This window comes from Schistocerca gregaria, unplaced genomic scaffold (assembly GCF_023897955.1).
Source record: "Schistocerca gregaria isolate iqSchGreg1 unplaced genomic scaffold, iqSchGreg1.2 ptg001054l, whole genome shotgun sequence".
Taxonomy (NCBI): Eukaryota; Metazoa; Arthropoda; class Insecta; order Orthoptera; family Acrididae; genus Schistocerca; species Schistocerca gregaria.
Window position 1 is genome coordinate 82,501 of NW_026062400.1, and position 5,000 is coordinate 87,500.

General features: G+C 54.3%; 1 non-coding gene across 1 annotated transcript in view; it reads right to left on the minus strand.

The window, feature by feature from the left end:
* LOC126327552 (small subunit ribosomal RNA) overlaps positions 1–1,677 on the minus strand; it is a 1,893-nt gene extending 216 nt beyond the window's left edge. The window contains exon 1 of the ribosomal RNA XR_007561359.1: positions 1–1,677. This exon is cut by the window's left edge and continues 216 nt beyond it. This is a non-coding gene — a ribosomal RNA (small subunit ribosomal RNA).
* Between the last annotated feature and the right edge of the window lie 3,323 nt (positions 1,678–5,000).

A 5,000-nucleotide genomic window follows, 5' to 3' on the forward strand; every position in this document is an offset into this window, starting at 1 on the left:
TTACTGGGAATTCCTCGTTCATGGGGAACAATTGCAAGCCCCAATCCCTAGCACGAAGGAGGTTCAGCGGGTTACCCCGACCTTTCGGCCTAGGAAGACACGCTGATTCCTTCAGTGTAGCGCGCGTGCGGCCCAGAACATCTAAGGGCATCACAGACCTGTTATTGCTCAATCTCGTGCGGCTAGAAGCCGCCTGTCCCTCTAAGAAGAAAAGTAATCGCTGACAGCACGAAGGATGTCACGCGACTAGTTAGCAGGCTAGAGTCTCGTTCGTTATCGGAATTAACCAGACAAATCGCTCCACCAACTAAGAACGGCCATGCACCACCACCCACCGAATCAAGAAAGAGCTATCAATCTGTCAATCCTTCCGGTGTCCGGGCCTGGTGAGGTTTCCCGTGTTGAGTCAAATTAAGCCGCAGGCTCCACTCCTGGTGGTGCCCTTCCGTCAATTCCTTTAAGTTTCAGCTTTGCAACCATACTTCCCCCGGAACCCAAAAGCTTTGGTTTCCCGGAGGCTGCCCGCCGAGTCATCGGAGGAACTGCGGCGGATCGCTGGCTGGCATCGTTTATGGTTAGAACTAGGGCGGTATCTGATCGCCTTCGAACCTCTAACTTTCGTTCTTGATTAATGAAAACATACTTGGCAAATGCTTTCGCTTCTGTTCGTCTTGCGACGATCCAAGAATTTCACCTCTAACGTCGCAATACGAATGCCCCCGCCTGTCCCTATTAATCATTACCTCGGGTTCCGAAAACCAACAAAATAGAACCGAGGTCCTATTCCATTATTCCATGCACACAGTATTCAGGCGGGCTTGCCTGCTTTAAGCACTCTAATTTGTTCAAAGTAAACGTGCCGGCCCACCGAGACACTCAACTAAGAGCACCCTGGTAGGATTTCAACGGGGTCCGCCTCGGGACGCGCAAGCACGCCTTCGGCTCGCCCCACCGGCAGGACGTCCCACGATACATGCCAGTTAAACACCGACGGGCGGTGAACCAACAGCGTGGGACACAAATCCAACTACGAGCTTTTTAACCGCAACAACTTTAATATACGCTATTGGAGCTGGAATTACCGCGGCTGCTGGCACCAGACTTGCCCTCCAATAGATACTCGTTAAAGGATTTAAAGTGTACTCATTCCGATTACGGGGCCTCGGATGAGTCCCGTATCGTTATTTTTCGTCACTACCTCCCCGTGCCGGGAGTGGGTAATTTGCGCGCCTGCTGCCTTCCTTGGATGTGGTAGCCGTTTCTCAGGCTCCCTCTCCGGAATCGAACCCTGATTCCCCGTTACCCGTTACAACCATGGTAGGCGCAGAACCTACCATCGACAGTTGATAAGGCAGACATTTGAAAGATGCGTCGCCGGTACGAGGACCGTGCGATCAGCCCAAAGTTATTCAGAGTCACCAAGGCAAACGGACCAGACGAGCCAATCCGATTGGTTTTGATCTAATAAAAGCGTCCCTTCCATCTCTGGTCGGGACTCTGTTTGCATGTATTAGCTCTAGAATTACCACAGTTATCCAAGTAACGTGGGTACGATCTAAGGAACCATAACTGATTTAATGAGCCATTCGCGGTTTCACCTTAATGCGGCTTGTACTGAGACATGCATGGCTTAATCTTTGAGACAAGCATATGACTACTGGCAGGATCAACCAGGGAGCTGCGTCAACGAGAGCTGAGCAGCCGGCCGCCCGGGAGTGTGTCCCGAGGGCCCGCGCGAACACGCAAGCGTCCGCTCAATTATTCTGCAAACAGGAGGAGGCTGAGCTCCCCTGCACGATACACCTCGAAACCCTCTCAGGTCCCGGCGGCGCGCAGCGCCGTCCTAAGTACTTGGTCGGGTTCGAGAGAGGCGCAATCGCCCGGAGATGGGCGAGTAGACGCTTTCAGTGCGAACACCCGTGCTCCCAACTGAGCTTGCCGCTGCCGACAGAGGCCCGGGAGCGTGCTGTCGTGGCATTGCCGGCGGGAAACAACACGCGCCACCTACGGTGACCGGCAGCTCCAACGCCAGCGCCACAGAAGGGCAAAGCCCCACTTGGGTGCAGAAGCGAACTCTCCCAGCACAGCGCACGCGCCAACACGTCCGCAGAGCTGCGATACAAACCACCTGCGAGAACCGCTGGGGGCGACCGAGCAGCAGACGGCGTCGCGACGCCGAGTGCCGGGCGGCGGCGCATCCTCAACGCACACAGTCCGCAATCGGACCAGCACACTGCAGATGTCCACCGCGCTTCGCACCGGGCTCGGCAGAACCCACTTTGGCCGCCTGGCGCCGCGCGCAGGGTGCGCCGGCGCATAGCTGGGACGCCAGCCGGGCCCGTCGGCCGGCGCTCCTGCCACTGGGCGCCCCCCACCAGCCGGCTGTAGTGCGTGCGCTCACGCAGCGCGCGGCCAGCACGCCGGGCGGCCCCCCCTCACCGGCCGGGGACTGTCCCGCCAAGCCACAGCCTCGTATCGCTTCATACCCACATGGCCAACTCAGGTTCGGGGGCATGGCGGGTACCGCCGAAACAACCGGTTCATAGATGTACCGATCGTCGCTATCACCGATGCACCTGCAGCGCGAACAACCGCTCAACAACTGATTTCCAGTTCATTTGCGGATCTTTGGCAGCAAACGTATACGTCAATCTACATTTGCGAAATCTACGATTCTGGCATGCCTGCATGTTATGTGTCACGACACGCTACATCAGCCCACATACACACTGCGGCATGTACACGAGAGAACACGTGGAAGATGGTCCGCGCACGTGTGCAATGTCCCTTGCGCGGTCGACTGTCAACCGGCCTCTGTAGCATGTCGCAGATGTGGAACGCGGTCCACCGTGCTATCATGTTGTGTGGGGCAATACGATTAAATAGGAAAACCCTCGTCGCTACATCAACAGACGGCTCACGCTGATTCCCGGCAGAGGGAGGAGGGGGGGGGGGGGGGGGGCCAACATGCAATACTTTCGTCCGTACCTACCTACCACATGTCTGTACGGCGTACAACAGTGCAATCTCGCTGTAATGGGGAGACGAGACAAGTAGCATCGTGCACAACATATGGCCCTTATGATTCGCCATTGTAGGGCGCAGCCGGTGTACGGTCAAGCATGTGCCACATTATGTCACTCAGTACGTAACGACGGATGATCAGTGTGGGTTACGCGTACATCAGCGGACAGTCCACACAGGCCGTACCACAACGTACACTGACTGCATCGACAACCGAATGCAACTGAACAGCTGCAAGGCTCATTTCACAAACAAACGCCTGACCGACCAGCTTGGAAGGGCAGGAGGGGAGGGCGATATTCGTTCTGTAGCGGTACACCCTTCCAGTGGTTAGCGGGACTGTGTAGAAAGTACGCAACACTCGAAAGACCTTTATGTGAGGGTACGCACCATGGCATCAAGAAATACACATGACACCAGAGGATCCAAGCAGTGAACTATGTTCAGAGGGTTGCTGTTAGGCAAAGCTACATTCCTGTGACGTTACATGTGACAGTTAAGGTGCAGTGTAAGTTAGGTTAAGGTGCAGTGTAAGTTAGGTTAAGGTGCAGCGTAAGTTAGGTTAAGGTGCAGCGTAAGTTAGGTTAAGGTGCAGCGTAACTTGGGTTAAGGTGCAGCGTAACTTGGGTTAAGGTGCAGCGTAACTTGGGTTAAGGTGCAGCGTAACTTGGGTTAAGGTGCAGCGTAACTTGGGTTAAGGTGCAGCGTAACTTGGGTTAAGGTGCAGCGTAACTTGGGTTAAGGTGCAGCGTAACTTGGGTTAAGGTGCAGCGTAACTTGGGTTAAGGTGCAGCGTAACTTGGGTTAAGGTGCAGCGTAACTTGGGTTAAGGTGCAGCGTAACTTGGGTTAAGGTGCAGCGTAACTTGGGTTAAGGTGCAGCGTAACTTGGGTTAAGGTGCAGCGTAACTTGGGTTAAGGTGCAGCGTAACTTGGGTTAAGGTGCAGCGTAACTTGGGTTAAGGTGCAGCGTAACTTGGGTTAAGGTGCAGCGTAACTTGGGTTAAGGTGCAGCGTAACTTGGGTTAAGGTGCAGCGTAACTTGGGTTAAGGTGCAGCGTAACTTGGGTTAAGGTGCAGCGTAACTTGGGTTAAGGGGCCAACGTGGGTTAGGTTAAGGGGCCAACGTGGGTTAGGTTAAGGGCCAACGTGGGTTAGGTTAAGGGCCAACGTGGGTTAGGTTAAGGGCCAACGTGGGTTAGGTTAAGGGCCAACGTGGGTTAGGTTAAGGGCCAACGTGGGTTAGGTTAAGGGCCAACGTGGGTTAGGTTAAGGGCCAACGTGGGTTAGGTTAAGGGCCAACGTGGGTTAGGTTAAGGGCCAACGTGGGTTAGGTTAAGGGCCAACGTGGGTTAGGTTAAGGGCCAACGTGGGTTAGGTTAAGGGCCAACGTGGGTTAGGTTAAGGGCCAACGTGGGTTAGGTTAAGGGCCAACGTGGGTTAGGTTAAGGGCCAACGTGGGTTAGGTTAAGGGCCAACACACGCGAGACAGATGGCCAACGTGGGTTAGGTTAAGGGCCAACGTGGGTTAGGTTGCCAGAGATGTGTCAAATCAGGATGTACGTTTGGCTGGTGTCAGGTGGTGGGTTGGTTCGATGCCTTTATAAGGAGTGTGGCCAAAGGGTATTTTATTACTTGTACCTTTTGTGTTGTGGCGTGGCGTTGCGTCCTGTGTTGATACTGGGTGGACCACTGTGGGTGTTGCTGGCTGATTTGAGCTGCGTTGTTTGCGGGTGGTGTGAGACATTCTGTCTTATTAGTGGACGTGACGTTCCTCTTGTCGTTCTTTGGATAGTGTCCTGTGGCAGCGAGGATAAAATGGATGTTGTTGAACGATAGTGCTTTGGTGCTTTCGCTTTGTTACACACAGAGTGGACTGTGAGATAGGGTGACTGGGTCGAGTGCGGTTCACACTGTCCTCCCCAGTTTACAGTATGTATCATCTATGTATGTGGTCCTGCATCATTTACTAAGCAG